General features: G+C 35.0%; 1 protein-coding gene across 5 annotated transcripts in view; it reads right to left on the bottom strand.

Annotated features, from left to right (window-relative positions):
- PHKB (phosphorylase kinase regulatory subunit beta) overlaps nt 1-21584 on the bottom strand; it is a 212737-nt gene that overhangs the window by 132026 nt on the left and 59127 nt on the right. The gene's annotated exons all lie outside the window — the stretch shown is intronic.

Here is a 21584-nt window from a genome sequence, read left to right as displayed (position 1 = left end):
TGAAAGTGGACTTGGATTAGATGTAAATGTATACTGCAAACTCCAGCACAACAAGTTAAAAAAAAGTAAAAAGAGGTATTACTGATATGCTAAGAAAGGAGAGACAATAGAATCATATAAAAAACTCAATTTAAACCACAAAAGGCAAAAAAAGGTGGACTACAAAAATGGACAAACAGGACAACAAATAGAAAACAGTAACAAATATGGTAGAGAGTAATCCAACTATATCAACAATTTCTTTGAATGTCAATGGTTTAAATGAACCAATTAAAAGACAGAGACTGTCAGAGTGGATCAAAAAAACATGACCTAACTATATGTTGCTATAAGAAACCAACTTTAAATATAAAGACACAAATAGTTTACAAGCAAATGAATGGAGAAAAATATACCATGCTAACACTAACCAAAAGAAAGTCGGAGTAGCTATTTAATTTCAGACAGAGCAGACTTCAAGGTAAGTAAAGTCACCGAGGATAAAGAAGGGAATTACATAATTACATAGGAGTTAATTCTCCAAGAACACATAACAATCCTTAACGTGTATGCAACTAACAGAGCATCAAACTATGTAAAGCGAAAACTAGCAGGACTGGAAAGAGAAATAGATGAATTTGCTAAGGGCTGGAGACTTCAACACCCCTCTATCAGAAGTAGGTAGATCCAGCAGCCAGAAAATCAGTAAGGACATAGTTGAACTCAACAACACCATCAATCAATTGGATACAATTGACATCTATAGACTAGTCCACCCAACAACATACAAATACATATTCTTCTCAAGTTTACATGGAATATTCACCAAGAAACAACACATTCTGGGCCAAAAAAATACACCTTAACAAATGTTAATGAATATATATCATACAATGTCTTTTCTCAGACCACAATAGAATTAAGCTAGAAACCAGTAACAAAAAGATAACTGGAAAATCCCCAACTATGTGTAGGTTAAACAACACACTGCTAAAAAACGCAAGCCAAAGAAAAAAAAATCTCAGCAAAATTTTAAAATATTTTGAGATAAATGAAAACACAACTTTTCAAAATTTGTAGAACGCAGTGAAAGCAATGTGTACACGGAAATTACACCACTGACTGCATATTTTAAAAAGGAGATCTAAAATCAATAATCTAAGATTCCATCTTAGGAAACTTTGTAGTTAATAAATATATTAAGGGAGAGGCTTTAAAACTACATAAATTGTTTCTCTTCATATTTTCACCCAATAATTTCAGCATTCATCAGTAAATCTTATTCACAGTAATTATTACTACAGTTCTTGCCTAAAGGTTATTTTCCATTTCCGTATTTACTTTTATTTATTAATTGGAATTCTACCATAACAAATGTTTTATGTGACACTGTTGCAATGAACATCTTAGTATGCTTTTAGGAAAGCGCTTCCCAACGATTTCGACAACATTGTACACATAGAAATAATATTTGTACAACCCACTGAAGTAACTGGACAAGACTCCTGGCAGCCAGAAGTTACTGTCCTGGGAGGTGACACAAAAACCTTTAGAATGAAGAACTCAGTTCCTCAGCCTATCTGTAACCTGTCTGTGGTATCCTAGCAGGAAAGCTCTAATCTAGGGTATATATCTGAAAGTTGAATTGCAAAATTATAGACTAAGTGCACTTTCAACTTCACTAGATATTGTCAAAATGCCCTTCATAGTTTAAAAAAACTGGTGACCAAGTTCTGGCCAATAAAATTAGGCTGAAGTCACTGGGTAATGCTTCTAGAAACTGTTGTTAAAGCCCCTTCTTCTTCCCCAATTCTTACTTACTAGTGTAGACATGATACCTAGAAGAACAGCACCTTTATTATGATTATTTGGATAAATGTCCCATGTTAAAGATGGCAGAATAGGAGAAAAGTAAGTCTATATCCTTGATGACATTGATCAGCTACTGTGAAAAAAGCCCAGGATTTCCCACCTCCAAAAATGTTGATGCATGAAATAAACTGGTATCTGTTGAAAGCACTCTTTGTTGGATTTTCTATTACTTGTTGCCAAATGTAACTTAAATTACATATTATCCATGACTCATTTCACATTTTCATTTCTTCACCTTTCCTCTTTCTCTGCTCTCCCCCTGCCAGCTGGAATTGGTTTGCAATTTAGGATCTTAAAATTTCCCTGCCCACTCAATCAAAAGTAGTATATTTGTCATTCTCTATCAGGCCATGCCATTTGAATTTGCTACATTGAATCTTACCTTTTTTCTGTTTTAGTAAGCTTTTGCTGATTTTCCCAACTAAAATGTAATTTCTACAAGGCAGGGAGGTGCCTTGTCGTTCTTCACTGTTCTTACCCCTAGTGCCTAGAATACTAATTTCTACGTGTCAGCAACTCAATTTGTTGAAGGAATGGCTAAATGACCTACAAACACTTTAAAAAGAATTTGATTTTTCATACTACTTCTGTCAAATTTTATAAAATTATAGCAACCTCATAAAACTTATTGGGGAGCTTTCCCTGTTTTATTAGGAATTACCTCTTCCTTTAAGCTTTGTCTGGAACAGTTGTTTTTCTGGAGAAGTTGAGAGGGAAGGGGAAAGATTTCTTACTAATAATTTACTTTTGTCAAAGACTATATAGATCATGCATTCCTGAGAGGGTGAAAATTGGTTCTCGGAAGAAAAAAAAAATCTTACATATTACGGTAAGGTGTGGCCCTGGTATGCTCAACTCTACCTTGACAAAATCTTATTCCTTAATTTCTCACATTACAGAAAACTTACATAGTTTTCCCCCCTCTTGAGGGCAACAACGACAATAATAAAAAGGTTAAGAAACACTATAATATAGGTCTATTTTATTTTTCTATTTCTTAAGTTAGTATTAGTAATTAGTTTGTTAGGGCTGCTAGAGCAACATACCGAGACCGGTATTTATTTTCTCATAGTTATGGAGGCCATATACCAAGAGCAGAGTGCCAGCAGGTGTGGTTTCTTCTAAGGCCTCTCTCTTTGACTTACAGGTGGGCCACACTCTTGCTACTTTGTCCTCACACGGTTGTCCCTCTGATCATATATGCCCCTGGTGTCTCTTTGTATGTTCCAATTTCTTCCTCTTATAAGGACATCAGTCAGTTTGTATTAAGGCTCATCCTGTGAGGCTGATTTAAATTTTCCTCTTTAAAGGCCTTATCTACAAATATATCTGCAACAATCCTATTTCCAAATAAGACCACATTTTGAAGGATGGGGCCTTCGGGTTTTAACATAAAAAATTGTAGAAGTTGGAAGGGGGGGGACACAAATCAGCTTATAACATTAACTTATGGTTTTCCTAGATCACATTCCATTTGGGATCATTTTGATATTTATTGCCAAATAATTTTTTTTAAAGATTTTATTTATTTGACAGAGATAGAGCCAGCCAGCGAGAGAGGGAACACAAGCAGGTGGAGTGGGAGAGGAAGAAGCAGGCTCCCAGCAGAGGAGCCTGATGTGGGGCTCGATCCCATAATGCCGGGATCACGCCCTGAGCCGAAGGTAGACGCTTAATGACTGTGCCACCCAGGCGTCCCGCCAAATAATTTCTTATAGTATATTCTCTCTCTTATGTCTACTTATTTGTAGTTATATTCTCCTTTTCATTCCTAATATTATTCATATGTTTAAGTATTCCTTTTCTAACGGGCAAATTTTGTTAAGAGGTTGGTGTAAATTATCAACCTTTAAAAAAATTCTTGGTGTTGTTGACAATCTCTATTCTAACTAATTTTATATAATTATTTCTATTTTTATCTTTATTACTTTCTTCCTTCTACTTGTTTTGTGTTTATTACAGTATTCTTTTTTCTTAATTTAAAAACAGGATATTTAACTTGCTAGTTTTTCATTGTAACTCTTTTCTAAAATGTGCTTTCAAAGCTAAAAATTGCCTACTAATAACACTTCACAGCTACACTTCACAAGTATTGGTGTGTAGTGTTCCATTGTCACTCCATGTTATTTCTCAATTTCCATTTTCATTACTTCTTCAAAATCATAAAACAGAAGTGTACATTTCTAGTTTCCAAAAACAGGATATTTAGTGGTTATCTTTTACCTATTGACTTCTACATTGAATGTGATCAGAGAAAATATCCATTTGTTCTTTGTTATTCATTTAGTCTTTGTAGAATTTTGTAGAGACTGTGCCATTGAAATAATCTATATTGTAACTTTCATTTTTTTGTCTCCTTGGTTTATCATTTTCTAAGGGAAATGTGTTAAAAATCTCCTACCTATTCCATTAAATTTTTGTTTTATGTATTTTGAGGATATATTGCCAGGTTTGTACAGTACTATTTCACCTTCCCAGTGAAATGTTCCTTTAATCATTAAGTAATGTCCCTTTTTATACCTTTACCTTAAACACATGGGGTAAAAAAAGACTGTTATAAAAAGAAAACCCCGAATACAATCACATTTTAAGCTATAATTGATTTCTTGTACAGTATAGTTTGTCCATGTGTGATACAGTCTTGTTTACTCGTTTATTTTAATGCGGTCTTATCTCAGTTTTGAGGCTCTGGATGGAGACTGGTTACTTCCTCTTCCTGTATAAGATAGAGGATTAAGTACTGATTAAGTTCATATCCCAGCCACTTCCCTTACTGGGTTCTCACACTCTGTGCATTATGCACTCACCCTAATTACTTCAGGACTAGATACCATAAAAATAGAGACAGACACTGGGTCCATGGGAGTACTCAAATTAGCCAGTACACAGGGAGACTACAAAACCTAGTTAACTCTACCCTCCTTGCTATTGCAGCTGGTTACTCTGTCCTCAGCTACAAACCCCAGGGTGGCCCCTACACAGGGGCTTTTTCTCTCATTTCGAGCTATAAACAAAAGAGTTGTGCATTCATCCGAGTGTCACTATGTTATTTCAAGCCATCAAAAAAATTTTTTTTCATCAAAAAAACCCTTAAACCTTATAAAACACAGATTGGCATGGCAGCTTAGTTCCACGATGTCATTTAGAGACCCAGGCTTCCTCTATCACTTGTTCTATAATTCCCCAGGGGTTTTTTAGGTAGGGGAAGGGAGGCAGCGGGAGGGGAGAATTTACTTTTATCTACTTTCTGTGAGACTCATGTTTTCATCAGTTCAGATGATCAATCACCAGTTCTTTAAATACTGCCTTTCCCCAATTCTCTTTACTCTTTATTCTTATGAAGCATATTTGGGACCTTCTCATTCTAAATTACTCTTAAACCTGCTTCATATTTTCTTTTTTACCTCTCTGTTCTCCCAAAACTATCTTCCAGTTCATAAATTCCTCAACAATGTCCAATCTACTCTTTACCACTAACCTTTTAGTTGTTCTATTTCTTTTTTTTTTTTTAAGATTTTATTTATTTATTCGACAGAGATAGAGATGGCCAGCGAGAGAGGGAACACAAGCAGGGGGAGTGGGAGAGGAAGAAGCAGGCTCATAGCGGAGGAGCCTGATGTGGGGCTCGATCCCATAATGCTGGGATCACGCCCTGAGCCGAAGGCAGATGCTTAACCGCTGTGCCACCCAGGCACCCCATAGTTGTTCTATTTCTAATAATCACTTTTGGTTCTTTTTCATACATTCTCTTATATTCTTTATTTTATCGCTATAACATCAATATTTAACAATTAAAACATTTTTATTTTAGAGTCTCTTTCAAACAGTTCTATTATCTAAAATTCTTGGAGTGCAAGCTTTCCTACCTGCTGTACCTGGTTGTTTTGAATAATTTCCTCATGTTATTTGTAATCATTTGTAATTATTATTTAATTCACTTCAGTAAAGGTTTTCATTTGTGGATACGTACCTAAAAAGCAATTTTATCTTTGTTTCAGACCATGTATCAGCATATGGCACAGGCCTGAAGTTTCAATCTAGGGTCCTAGACAATAGTAGCTTCCTATTCTCTGGGCCAGTGACCTGAGGGTTTTTTTTTTTTTTTTTTTTCCCCTTCCAAAGAGGACAGTTCTTTATAAGTTCATGCATAGAATTCACATGTAACATCTCATCTTGAATGAGCCCAAGGCAACATCTCTTGTTCCAATGTGACGTTTTAGAAACCCAAACTCTTGGCCCATAAGATCTATGGTATAGGGATTACAAAATGGGACTCAATCCTCCACCTTACTCTTCATCTAGACCCTTTGAAATATGGTTTTATAGTTCCTTCTAACAAGAGGTCAGACACATGATTTACCTCAGCCACCAGAATGTGACAGAAGTAAGGGTGTGCCAGTTCCGAGCCTATGCTTCAAAAGGCCTTACATGCATCTGCTCTCTCAGATCTCTAACTTTCCCTTGAGTATAATCCTAGCTCCTTTCTGGAGGATAACAGACCATATAGAGCAGAGATGGTTTATATCAGTCAATGCCATCTTTAATCAGTTGTCAGCCTGTCAACTAGCCATAACATGCATCGGTGAGCTCAGCTGACCAAGCAGAACTGGCTAATCAGCAGAACTGACCAGCTCTTCTATAGACCAGTAGGGAACAAAAGTTGTAAATAAGACACTAAATTTGGGGGTACTTTGTTAAGGAACTGTAATAGCTAAGGGATACAATATATCTGAATCTATTAGGTCCCTGAGCTTACCAATATCACCAGATCAAATGCTAATCTAATAATTTTCTCATCATTTCTGGCATCTAGGAATTTCCTTTTCGTTCATTTGTGCTTGGTTACTTAGTTGTTTTTTTTTAAATAAATTTTGTTATAGTTTACCTAATAGTACATATTTTTGGAGTTACATCAGCGTATTCAGTTGTATTGATTCATTTACAGGAACATGACCAAATGTCTCTCATGACAAGTACCCAACTACCTCTTTGGTTGCTCCCAAACACCTGAAAGTGAACCTTCTTCCAATTCCTAGAATAATCTATGTTGTTTCCCAAGTTTGGTAATTTCTACATATTATTGCCTCTCCCTAGTATATTCTTTTTCCACTGCTTCACCCACCTATAATTCCTACACTGCCTTCAGATATCATCCTGGATGAGGAAATGTCCTGAAAGAGAAAAACTTCACCGATTTCTCAAGTTTGGATGAGCTATGTTATTCACCATTTTACCCATAACCTGTTGTAGTTTCTTATACATGAAAGGTCCACAAGAAATATTTGTTGAAAAAAATTAGCATATATTTACACATCTGTAAACACCAACAGAAAACCCAATTATCCTTTTGATGCTTTGGCATGATTGATGAAAAAGCCCTCCCTCCCCTAAAACAGTGATCATTTGTGTGCATAAATTCCAGGAATATTAAAATTAAAAAATTTGTCTTTTCCTAACTGAACTACACCCTGCATTCATCCCCATATATTAAAATACTTTGTCATTGATGAGGACTTACTCTTCTAACTCTGTTATACTGCTACAGGTGACAAGTGCAGGTGCATTCAATTCTAAAGAACTTTCATCCAGGGATTTCAGAAAACAAAATTTTTGTCATCCTAATAAAAATTCTACTGAAGAAAAACCACATAACCTTTGTCAGATTCAGGATACTGCAACTAAATAATATACCATTAAATACCAAATAGTATAACTTGACCTAAAATAACCATAAAAAGTCTTTACAACTTTTTAAGTGAGCCAAGTGGAATTTTGAAATAGTAAAAAGAAAAATACTAAAGTCTTGAGACTCACCGGTAAGGCATCATGGGATATTAAATAACAATAAAGGAATTTCAGAACTGGAAAACAATATTTTCAAAGCATATTATTCACAGATCAAATATTTAAATCCTAACTTTAGCACCTCATCTTATCATCAGTGAATTCATTACCATGGCAGTTGAGAAACCGCAACTAATAGTAACAAAATCAAAATGCACTAATGTTGCAAAGAAAGGGCTAAGAAACAATTAAAAATACGTAAGTCACTAAAAAGGTTTTTCTGTCACATTATGGGATATTAATGACTTTAAATTCTTGACAAAAAATATAGGAAGATTATGAATCTTAAATGCTACTTAATTACATAGAAAGAGAATTGTTCAAAATTTCAGTAACTTGCAGAAGTTCTTGCATTCCTCTTACAGTAATCTGGACTATTTCTGAAAGTTCAATTTTATGCTGTAATTCAAGAATGATTATTCAAAATTTGCTTTGTAGCTAAACATGATATATTTTAGTCTGACCAATACAAATGTATTCTACTTCACAAGAAGTCCAAGTAGAAATATTTGTCACAAATGATATTTTCCCAGGAAACAAGAAATTCCGACGTACCACATAACTGATTAAAAATTTTTAGACACGTAATTCAGCCATTCACTAAACTATTAACATTTCCTGAAGAAATAGAAAAAAAGACCCTGACAATATGTATATTTAACTTGTATATAACACTAAAGTTTATAACTGTTTATTAAACATTAACTATTTGAAAAATAAATGCATTATTATGAACAATTACTAATATTATTTTCCTATAACAGGTAATATAGAAAAGTGAATCCATATTAAACAATGACCATTTCGGATAGTTTAGATAATTTGTATATATGTCCGCAATAAGAGAAGTGGCTGTTCCAGCTTACTATGGCTCATGAAATTATTGGTATTTTTTAATCTATCAAGTTTTATTTCAGTAATAACTAACATTTGGAAATACATCTTTTGGTCACACTACTCTTTAATTAATTAGAGCATGGGATGGGAGGGTACGGGGACACGGAATGGTAGCAGTGGTTAGACAATCTATCTGATGATTGGACTGGTGTTCTAAAGAACAATCTTTTCACAAAAAGTTAACATTTTCTCTATTAAAAAAACAGATTAACACTGTGCCCATATATAGTGCCCTGTACATGGTTCGCTTATGAGACACTAAATCTCTTATGAGACACTACCAGCAAAATTTAAAAATGAGGTAAAATAAGCTTTCTTTCATCAGGAAAAGCTGGGCTTTGGAGTGGAGGAAAGGAGATGGGAGAATATCTAAGGGAAAATAATTTCCTGATTCTTGTACAAAATCATTTTATTACATAATGAAACTTCAACATACTGTAAATGACAGGCAAAGATAGGAAACAACCATGTACAGTAACTAAGGTAGCCATTAGCCACATGTGTCTATGAGTACTTGCCATGTACCTAGTCCAAATTAAAATGGACTTTCAGTGTAACATAAATACCATTTTTGAAGACTTATAAAAACTAATTTCATCTGTTTTTAATGCAGCTACTGTAAATTTTAAACTAATGAGTGGCTCACATTATTTTCTATTGAACAAAACAACTGTAGAGGCTGGGAAAAAAATACATACTTTCCCAGCCTGCCTCCTTAGCTGTAAGCTCCTTGTATAAGGCATAAGTAGGAGTTTGCTGAGGATTTTTGGGAAAGCTTTTGAGGTTTCTGATGGAAAAAAAAAGCCACTTCTGATGAAAAGTAGCTATCACACCACTTTTATCAACCTTCCGCCTTCTTTTCTGCCATGATGTCAGCAGAAACTGATAGACCAAGGAGCCAACTACCTCCAGGCATAATATTATATGAGAAAAATTAAACAACTTTTCATTTAAGCCACAGTAATAACTCCCAAAAGATACAGATGAATTAGTCTACCATTTCATAATGAAGTATAATTTTAGAAAGGCGAGGATGAAAGATAAATTTCAATTATTCATAAGACAAGCTTTATTAAATGGAACATGAAATTCATCCAATAACAGCCATATATCCAACAAAAAGTACAAAAGCATTTCTTTTCTCTTTTATGTTCAATTAGTCAACATATAGTATATCATTAGTTTTTGATGTAGTGTTCAACGATTCATTAGTTGCGTATAACACTCAGTGCTCATCACAACATGTGCCCTCCCTAATCCCCATCACCTGGTTACCCCATCCCTCCACCACCCTCCCTTCTGTAACCCTCAGTTTGTTTCCAAGAGCCCAGAGACAATAATGGTATGTCTCCCTCTCTGATTTCTTCCCATTCAGTTTTCCCTCCCTTCCCCTATGGTCCTCCACACTATTCCTTTGTTCCACATATGAGTGAAACCATATGATAATTGTCTTTCTCTGACTGACTTATTTCACTTAGCATAACACCCTCCAGTTCCATCCATGTCCAGGCAAATGATAGGTATTCATCCTTTCTGATGGCTGAGTGATATTCCACTGAATATATGAACTACATCTTCTTTATTCCTTCATCTGTTGAAGGCATCTCAGCTCCTTCCAACATTTGGCTTTGTGGACATTGCGGCTATGAACAATGAGGTGCATGTGGCCCTTTTTTTCACTAAACCTGTATCTCTGGGGTAAATACCCAGTAGTGTAATTGTTGGGTTATATGGTAGCTCTATTTTTAATGTCTTGAGGAACCTCCATACTGTTTTCTGGAGTGGCTATACCAGCTTACATTCCCACCAACAGTTTAAGAGGGTTTCCCTTTCTCCACATCCTCGCCAACATTTGTTGTTTTCCTACCTTGTTAATTTTTGACATTCTAACTGGTGTAAAGTGGTATCTCATTGTGGTTTTGATTTGTATTTCCCTGATGGCAAGTGATGTGGAGCATTTTTTCATTTGACTGTTAGCCATCTGTAGGTCTTCTTTGGAGAAGTACCTGTTCATGTCTTCAGCCCATTTCTTGACTAGATTATTTGTTTTTGGGTGTTGAGTTTGAGAAGTTCTCTATAGATCTTGGATACCACTCCTTTATCTGTAATGTCATTTGCAAATATCTTCTCCCCTTCTGTGGGTTGCCTCTTAGTTTTGTTGACTGTTTCCTTTACTGTGAAGAAGCTTTCTATCTTGATGAAGTAAAAAAGTTCATTTTTGCTTTGGTTTCTCTTGCCTTTAGAGACGTGTCTTGGAAGAAGCTCCATGTCCAAGGTCATACAGGTTATTGCCTAAGTTCTCCTCTAGGATATTGATGGATTCCTGTGTCACATTTAAGTCTTTCTTGAATTTTGAGTTTATCTGTAAGGTGTGAGAGAATGGTCCAGTTTCATTCTTCTGCATCTGGTTGTCCCAGCACCATTTATTGAAGAGACAGTCTTTTTTCCATTGGATATTCTTTCCTGTGTTGCTGAAGATGAGCTGACCATAGACTTGAGGGTCCATTTCTTGTCTCTCTACTCTGTTCCATTGATCTATGTATCTGTTTTTGTGCCAATACCATGCTGGCTTGATGATCACAGCTTTGTAATATAGTTTAAACTCAGGCACCGTGATGGCCCCAGCTTTGGCTTTCTTTTTCAACATCCCCCTGGCAATTCAGGGTCTTTTCTGGTGCCATACAAATTTTAGGATTGTTTGTTCTACCTCTGTGAAAAATGTCAATGGTATTTTGATAGGGATTCCACTGAATGTGTAGATTGCTCTGGGCAGCATAGACATTTTCACAATGTTTATTCTTCCAATCCATGAGCATGGAATGTCTTTCCATCTCTCTGTGTCTTCCTCAATTTCTTTCATAAACGTTCTGTAGTGTCTAGTGTACAGATCTTTTACCTCTTCGGTTAGGTTTATTCCTAGGTATCTTATGGTTTTGGTGCAATTGTAAATGGGATTTATTCCTTAATTTCTCTTTCTTCAGTCACATTGTTAGTGTATAGAAATGTAACTGATTTCTGTGCATCGATTTTGTATCCTGCCACATTGCTGAATTGCTGTTTGAGTTCTAGTAATTTCCAGGTGAAGTCTTTTGGATTTTCCGCAGAGTCTCATGTCATTGTGAAGAGCGAGAGTTTGACATCTTCTTTGTCAATTTGAATGCCTTTTGTTTCTTTTTTTGTCTGATTGCTGAGGCTAGGACTTCTAGTACTATGTTGAACAACAGTGGTGAGAGTGGGCATCCCTGTCGTGTTCCTGAACTTAAGGGGAAAGCTCTCAGTCTCTCTCCATGGAGAATGATATTCACTGTGGGCTTTTCATAGATGGCCTTTATGATATTGAGGTATGTTCCCTCTAACCCTCCACTGTGAAGAGTGTTAATCATGAAAGGATGCTGTATTTTGTCAAATGCTTTTTCTCCATCAATTTGGAGGATCATATGGTTCTTGTCTCTTCTTTTGTTAATGTGATCTATCACATAGATTGATTTGTGAATGTTGAACCACCCTTGCATCCCAGGAACAAATCCCACCTGGTCCTAGTGAATAATCCTTTTAATGTATTGTTGGATCCTATTGGCCGGGATCTTGGTGAGTATTTTGGCATCCATGCTCATCAGGCATATTGGTCTGTAATTCTCGTTTTTGATGGGATCTTTGTCTGGTTTGGGGATCAGGGTAATGTTGGCCTCACAGAAAGAGTTTGGAAGTTTTCCTTCCATTTCTATTTCTTGAAACAGCTTCAGTAGAATAGGCATTATTTCTTCTTTAAATGTATGGTAGAATTCCCCTGGGAAACCATCTGGCCCTGGATTCTTGTTTTTTGGGAGGTTTTTGATTACTGCTTCAATTTCCTTGCTGGTTATTGGTCTGTTCAGATTGTCTATTTCTTCCTGTTTCAGTCTTGGTAGTTTATAAGTTTCCAGGAAGGCATCCATTTCTTCCAGATTACCTAGTTTGTTGGCATACAGCTGCTGGTAATAAGTTCTAATAACTGTCTCTATTTCCTTGGTATTAGTCGTGATCTCTCCCTTTTCATTCATGATTTTATTAATCTGGGTCCTTTCTCTTTTCTTTTGGATAAGTCTGGCGAGAGGTTCATCGATCTTATTAATTCTTTCATAGAATCAGCTTCTAGTTTCGTTGATCTGTTCTACTGTTCTTCTAGTTTCTATTTCATTGATTTCTGCTCTAATCTTTATTATTTCTCTTCTCCTGCTTGGTTTAGGCTTTATTTGCTGTTCTTTCTCCAAGTCCTTTACATGTAAGGTTAGCTTGTGCATTTGGGATTTTTCTACTTTTTTGAGAGAGTCTTGGATGACTTTTGCAGTATCCCATAGCTTTTGAACCAAAGTCCAGATACATCTTCTTACATCTCAGGTTGAATTTGTGTGTGTTCAGAATGGTTTGATAGATATCCAGCTAAATTTGAGGGACCAGTTGAAACGAGGTCCACTACTCTGCCACCATCTTGCCCTTACAAAAGCATTTCTGTATAATTATTTGAGTTCCATTTTAGTTTTCTAAAATTCAAAGATACTAGTTTGGACATAAGTAAAAATTCACTGCCTAATTGTGAAATCAGTGAAGTGACTAAAAAATCTCAAGGTAATAGCTAAATTCTAACAACTCCTCAAAAAGGTACAGTTATTCAGCAAATAGGTACATTCATTCCTCAAAAAAAATCACTTATAACAGTATTACTGTTATAAAAGAAACATAATTTCCAAACAAACAGCAGGTGCCACAACAGTTGTCAAAAAACACAATAGGTGTTTGCTATACAGTTGAGAATGAGTGGACAGTAGGCACTTTGTTGCATACTTCTGACAGAGGGTACAGAATCTCAGACAGCCACTAAATACGTCACTATACACGTGTTTCAATGGAACAAAATAGTTGCAAAATATTGAAGGGTTTTTTAAAAATATGGTTAAAAATACATTAAGACTCCTGGGTTAACTGATCTTATAGAATGATTAAACTGCAGGATAAAAGGCTGTTGGGGGAAAAAAGGTATAAATAGAAAGTTACATTAAAAATAATTACAGTGGGAATTCAACTCACAGAATGGCAGAGTAAAGAACTCAGAATATCTAGTCATCCATAAAAGCAGTAAGAATACTGACAAAAATCATCAAAATCAACTTTTTCAGGACTCTAGATATTAAACAAGAGCTTGCAACAATGCAAAGAACGTTTAATCAAGAAGAAAAGGACTGAAATCTCAGTTGAGTGAGCTTTGGAATGCATTAAATTGTCCTATTCCTACTGTGTCTCCCCAGTTCTGTTGTAGCCTAGGCCACACAATCACAGTAGTCATGAAAACCATCAGATCAACAGCCACCAGAAGGACTGAACGAGTTTAGAACTCCTCCAAATCACTATCTCAGTGAACTGTCACTATTTGAATTGTCTGGCAGCTTCTTAAAGACTGGAACTCACAGAGCCTATGTTTAAATGACCCGACTCAGAGTTGCACATATGCACAGCAATTTCCCTAGGCATATAACAAAAACAATCAGTGGCAAATATTGAGCACTGGGACTACTTGAAATGATTTTTTTTTTAATATGGAAAAATGAGATAGACATAGGAGGTTTTGAAAATGTCCAAAATGTCCAAAATGGAAAGACAGGAGACAATGCCCATTTGTAGTTCAATGCCTATAACCAAAAAATACCTGAGACATAAGGTTACAATTAATATCACATAAGGTAACAATTAATATCACACCTCTGGCTGAAATTGAGGCTCTGCAAAAGGAGAAAATGAAGGCTGAAAGAGATATACTGCCTGTGAAAGTTCTCATGCTTCCACCTAAAACACACACAGAGGACCTTGGGAAAGGCTTAGAGACTTATTGGTTCAAAGTCTTTATATATATTCTAATCATTAACTGAACCCTTAACTAACCGAGCAAAAACATCAATGGCCACATATGACAAAGAATACAAAGTTCACAGAAATGTTTTGGGAAAGACAATAAACAATTTAATAACACAAGCATAACATCAACAATACCACACCTTAGAGAAGTGGGACTGGATTGACAGAGTTGATATATTATATTATTTAAAATGTCCAGTTTAACAACAACAACAAATACATGAACCATACAAAGAAACAAAAAATTATGGTCCTTATAACTGATTAAAAGAAACTGATAAAAAGTGTCCCTGATAAAACCCAGACATTGAGTTTACTCGACAGACTTTCTTCATTTTTTTAAATTTACTTTTGTATTTTTAAATTTTTTTAATTTAAATTCAATTAATTAACATATAATGTATTATTGGTTTCAGAGGTAGAGTTCAGTGATTCATCAGTCTTATATAATACTCAATGCTGTGCTCGCTTCGGCAGCACATATAATAATACTCAGTGCTCATTACATCACCCGGTTACCCCATCTCCCCACCCCCCTCCCCTCCAGAAACCCTCAGTTTGTTTCCTATGCTGAAGAGTCTCTTATGGTTTGTTTCTCTTTTGATTTCAACTTGTTTTATTTTTTCCTCTCTTCCCCTATGATCCTCTGTTTTGTTTCTTAAATTCCACATATGATTGAGATCATATGATGACTGTCTTTCTCTGATTGACTTATTTTACTTAGCATGATACCCTCTAGTTCCATCCACGTTGTTGAAAATGGCAAGATTCCATTTTTTGATGGCTGAGTAGTATTCCACTGTGTGTGTGTGTGTGTATATATATATATATATATATATATCACATCTTCTTTATCAATTCATCATTTATAGCAGCAATGTCCAGAAGAGCCAAACTATGGAAAGAGCCTAGATGTCCATTGACAGATGAATGGATATATAGGCAAAGACTTTAAGTCAACTATTTTAAGTATGCTCAAAGGACTGAAGGAAAGCATGTACAAAAACTAAAGATGATTTGGTAAGAATAGTATCTCACAAATAGAGCCAATAAAGAGACAGAAATTATTAACAGGAACCAGAATTAAAATTTGAGTTGAAAAGGACAAAATGGAACAAAAAGGACAAAAATGAGAATAATGGTATTCAATAATTTTACTACAATCACTCCACGTTGCTCTGCAATCATGGAATGAAATTATAAATCAATAACAGAAGGAAAATTGATATATTCACAAATATGTGAAAATGAAAAAATACACTGCTAAATAACCAATGAACCAAAGAAGAAATCACAAGGGAAGTTAGAAAATACACCAAGATGAAAGGATACAGAACAGTAACATATCAAAAATAAAGAGATGCAGCAAAAATGCCTGTATTTAAAAAGCAGAACAATCTCAAATCAATAATCTAACCTTATAGAAGAATAAGAGCAAGTAAGCCCATACAAAACAAACAGAAGTAAATACTTAAAACTAGAGAAGAAATAAATAGAAAAACAGTAGAGAAAATCAATGAAACTAAAAGATGGTTCTTTGAAAATATCAATAAAACTGATAAACTTTAAGCTACGCTGACAAAGAAAAAGAACAGATATGATTCAAAATACCAAAATAAAGAATGAAAGAGGGAATATACCAAAACCAACTCAAGAAAAAAATAGAAAATCTGAATAGACATATAAGAGAGATTGAAATCATAATAATAATAAAAAAAATCTTCCCAAAAAGAAAAGCCCAGATCCATTTAGCTTCACTGGTGAATTCTACCAAACGTTTAAAGAAGAATTAATACGATCCTTTCATAAAATCTTCTAGAAAACAAAAAAAGAAACACTTCCTAACCCATTCTATGAGGCCATTATTTTACTGATACCAGAACCAGGCCGAGATGTCACAAGAAAAAAGCAAATACAAAACTAACAACAACAACAAAGGACACACCAATATTCACTAAGAGCATGAATGTAAAAAATACTCAATAAAAAGACTAGAAAATGGAATACAACAACAGATAGAAAGGATTATACAACATGACCAAGTAGTTTTTATCCCAATTTCAGGTTGGTTTGAAATGAAAGAATCAATCACTACAATATACCACATCAAGAGAATAAAACACGAATGGCACATGATTATCTCCACAGATGCACAAACAGCATCTGAAAAAATCCAACACATTTTCCTGAAGCACCCAAGATACTAGGAAGAGAAAAAAACTTCCTCAACTTGATAAAGGGTAGCTACAAAAAAATCCACAGATAACATCATATGTAATGTTGAGCAATTGAAAGGTTTCCCCCTAAAGTCAGAAATAAAACAAGGATGTACGCTCTTGTCACTTATATTCAACATTGTATCTGAAGGTCTAGCCAGAGAAATTAGGTAAGTTAAGGACTGAAGGGACATTTGTATTGGAAATTAAGAAGTAAACACTATTTGCAAATGACATGGTATTCTATATAGAAAATGCTCAGGGATTCAACACACATTCTTTTCAAGCACACACGAAACATTCTCCAGACTACATCACATATTAAGTGACAAAACAGACCTGAACAAATAGAAAAAGACTGAAATCATAGCATCCACCTTTTCTGATCACAATGCTACTAGAAATCAACCACAAGAAAAAAAATCTGGAAAGACCACAAATACATGGAAGTTAAACCACATGCCACTAAACCATGAATGGGTCAACCAGGAAATCAAAGAAGTGGAAAAAAAATACATGGAAAAAAACAAAAATGAAAACATAACAGTCCAAAGTCTTTGGGATACAGCAAAAGCAGTTCTAAGCGGGAAGTATATAACACAGGCCTACCTCAAGGAGCAAGAAAAATCTCAAGTAAACAATCTAACCTTACACCTAAAGGAGACAGAAAAAGAACAACAAATGAAGCCTAAAGCCAGCAGGAGGAAAGAAACAATAAAAATTAGAGCAGAAATAAATGATACAGAAACCAAAAGAACAGATCAATGAAACAAGGAGCTGGTTCTTTGAAAAAAATTAACATTGATAAGCCTCTTAGCCGGACTTATCATAAAAACTATTAAAACAAACACAAGCTCAGCAAGGTTGCAGGATAAAAGATTAACATACAAAAATCAACTGTATTTCTAAATACTTGGAATGAACAGTCTGAAAATGAAATTAAGAAATTTCATTTGTAACAGCATACAAAATAAAACATTCAGGAATAAATTTTAAAAAGAATGAAAACCATATACTGAAAACTACAAAACCTCATTGGGAAAAATTAAGGAAGGCTTAGGAAACCTAAAGCACAAATGACAAGAGGAAAACTAGATAAACTGGACTTCATCAAAATTTTTAAAAACTTTATGCCTCAAAGGACACTTTCTTAAATTACACATATGAGTGAAACCATATGATAACTGTCTTTCTCTGACTGACTTACGTGTAGTTAACTGGCATCACTACAATTTGGTTAACAATACCTGTAAGATCATAAGACGCCAAGACACCTCAGAAAAAGAGTACCTAAGAAATAAAAGCACCCTGGAAAACTATGCTGCATCACAGCAAACAGGACATAGTTATATTTTCTCATTTGGTGTTCACAATTAAAGAATACTGGAGCGCTCACAGATCTCTAACATTTCTCATACATAAGGGGCTATCAGGCTCAATTTTCACATATAATTTCCCCATTTGGTTTGGAATAAACAAAAAATAATATATACTCTGACTTGTTAGGAACTATTATGCTTGCACATTTGTCTAATACAAAGAGCTCTAAATATTCTAACATCTAAAATAGTTTTTATCATTTATATATAAACTATAAATTCCTATAATTAAGATGAATAATACATGATGAAATACTCTTTTGTAGATAGGCACGACGAAGGAATAATTTATTAAGCCGCAGTTGTGGTTTACTGTGCCTAAACTGTTAATGCAAACAATATTTTTTGTCTAAACAGATGTTGTGCTGAACACCTGCTTTCCTGAGAGTTAGAAATTTGGTACCTGCGAGGAAGAGGGTGTTTACATGAACAGACCCCAATAAACACCTTGGGCAATAACTCCCTAATGAGCTTGCATGTTAGAGACAACGTTTCACACACGTTGTCACGATTGAATGCTGGAGGGATTAAGCATGTTCTGTACGACTATATCAGGAACGGACTATTGGCAGCTTGCGCCTGGTTTTTTCTAGGCTTTGCTTCATGTGCTTTCCTTCGGCTGAGGCTGAGTTTGCTTTCTATTCTTTTGCTGTAATAAATCTTATCCACAACATGCCAGGTCCTCTGAGTTCTCTCAGAGAATCATCAAACCTAGGGGTGGCCTTCGGGACCCCTGACACAGTACTACTTTCTTTTTAAGTCACATTGAAGTAAAATTTCAAAAGAGGGCTAAGAATCTACAATCCAATACAACTGACTTGGTCCAAAGAAGCCATGCATTGACTCTTTCTAAGCAACATTTCAGATTATTATAATCCTTCTAGACATAAAAGCATTCCCAAATCCTTAAAATTGTAGTTTTTGTTAAATGGCTTTTGCCATAAATTTTAAGAGTTAGAAACACAAGGCCAACCTTCAATCATGTAAAGTCATATGATGGAAATTAGAATGGCTCTTGGAATTTTTTCTCATTGAAAGTTATAAGCCCATGTGTCTATCTCACCCCTTCTTCCTTTTGAACCTTTAATCTCCTTGGCCCCTTTTCATATTCAGCTGACATTCCTGCTTTCCATTTCATCATGATAATAGCAGCAATCAAAAGAGAACTTCCACATCTACCAAACTTTATATTTACCACCATTCCAAGTATTATCCCCAATTAATGCTTATTTCCACTTAAATTTTAAGATTGTAAGAAGAGTATCTGATGTTAGTTTTTTCTAAAATGATAGGACACTGTGACTTGTGACCTATCATCAAATAACACCAAAATTAATCATGTGACAGCATGACACTAGAGAAGGGACATTAGAAACCATACAGGTAGTTTCTCCACCTCCATGTATAAAGTCATACAATTAACAGATTTTAATACCTTAATTAAAAATAAAAGCAAATCCAAAATGTAGAAAGAGAAGACAAAATTTCAATCTTACATGTCTTCACTTTCAAAGTACTCTTTAAAACTTATAGTTGTGGGGTCACCAAAGTCTAAAAAATCCCTTATTAAAGAATTATGTCTTTTCAGATGACTATATATATATATATATATATATACATATATATATAATACCTATAAACTTTTATTAAAATTTGTAACTTTAACATACATTATGGGTTTCTTTCCAGATAAAGAAGAGAAAGCAAGTAAGAGTGCAAGGGAAGAACTATAGAAGTATGCCTCTTTCACAGTTTCCATTTTAATAAAAATCCAATATTGCAAATGTGCACAGCAATACTTCTATAGACACCAGTTGAGACTGGGTAGCCACAAAACATGACACATGTGTGGGCAATGAAAGACATTAGAAAATGAGCATCCAATACTGTTCCTGCCTTTAGGAAATATGTTCCCCAGCAAGGCTCATGAGCGCTAACACTGGCACTCAATATTTTGACAGTACCTTAGGAGGGGTACCCTTAAGACAATGGCCTTCTCCCGAAGGAAAAACAATGTGTGTACAAAATTTATAAAAACAAGAGAATCAGTAAAGATATGATGATAAGCTGTAAATTAAGGAAAATGATTTATTAAAAAATAAACCAAAGTGCTGACAATATAATATGTATATTACGTATGTGTGTTGTGTGTGTGAGCTCTGTATCCTTCAATCCTAAAAAGATTAGGATTTGGGCAAATAAAAAATTTGACAGTGAGGAGAGAAAGAAATGAGTGGTATTCCCACTTCTTTCCCAGGTCCTTGGGTTGCCCTGAGATGTGAAGTGGTTGGGAATAAAGAAAAGAGACAGGACTGTGAACTTGCCATTCAGGGTATAATGTACAATTAAAAAACGAAATGGTCCCAAGTCATACCACCTTTCAAAGGATTCATTCCCCTGAACACCTAGATAAAAGGAATTTCATTCCCTGAAAGATTCTATGCAGGCCCAAATACTGCTTCTCCATATAATTCCTGACACAGTATACAAAAAAAATCAAAGAAAGAGATGGTGAGCCCCAATAACACATTTTATTATTCTAGAATTTTAAGTGTACATGTTAAAGGCCTATTGAAATTACCACATAAAAATTTTATACCTACCAAATAAAAACGGTAAGGGTAAGAAAAAAACATCAACAAGAAAAAAAAAAAAAAACAACCAGAAAATAAAGCTTAAAAAGAAGATACCAAACTTGCTTAAATATATTCAAATCATACAAAAAAAGAATAGAAAGGTTAAAGCAGTATCACATTTTTGAGAACTGTCAGTTGACATCTGAAGATTTAAAATGAACTATGGTATGTGGTGCCTGGGTGGCTCAGTTGGTCTGCCTTTGGCTAGGGTCATGATCCTAAGCTCCTTGCTCAGCGGGGAGTCTGCCTCTCCCTCCCCCTCTGCCTCTCTCTGCAGCTTGTACTCTCTCTCTCAAATAAATAAATAAAAATCTTTAAAAAATAAAAAAATAAAAAATAAATAAAATGAACTATGGTAGATACTGAGAAAGCAAAAAACAAAATGTTAAAAATTAAAAATGAAAATAAAATACCAAACAAAACAATGCTACTGCTAACCAAGGCAATTTCACCACTGCCATCAGTAACATTAATGGGAAGTCACTTGCAACTGTCAATGTTAGCTGTTGCTTAATATAATGGTTATCATACTATGTTGTGCTGGATACTTCTCCCAGTGCTTTGGAGTTTCTAAGAGGAGCTAAATTGGTCTGAAATAGGAGTCTTCCACACCTTCCCAGATCATTGAATACCACTATTTCACATATTATAAAAACAGAACTATTTGGATGAAATAAAAACATGTAATTCTTTGATGAATCAAACAAAAGAAACCATACGTATTATTAATTTCTTCTTTACTGGTTATCTGCACATCTAAATAGACTTTACATGGGCGCCTGGGTGGCTCAGTGAGTTAAGAGCCTGCCTTCAGCTCAAGGTATGATTCCAGGGTCCTGGGACTAAGCCTTCAGGGAGCTTAGCAGGGAGTCTGC

This window comes from Ursus arctos, unplaced genomic scaffold (assembly GCF_023065955.2).
Source record: "Ursus arctos isolate Adak ecotype North America unplaced genomic scaffold, UrsArc2.0 scaffold_19, whole genome shotgun sequence".
NCBI classification, from domain to species: domain Eukaryota; kingdom Metazoa; phylum Chordata; class Mammalia; order Carnivora; family Ursidae; genus Ursus; species Ursus arctos.
Note: the sequence above shows the minus strand (reverse complement) of the source record. Positions and strands in the feature narration are given on the sequence as shown.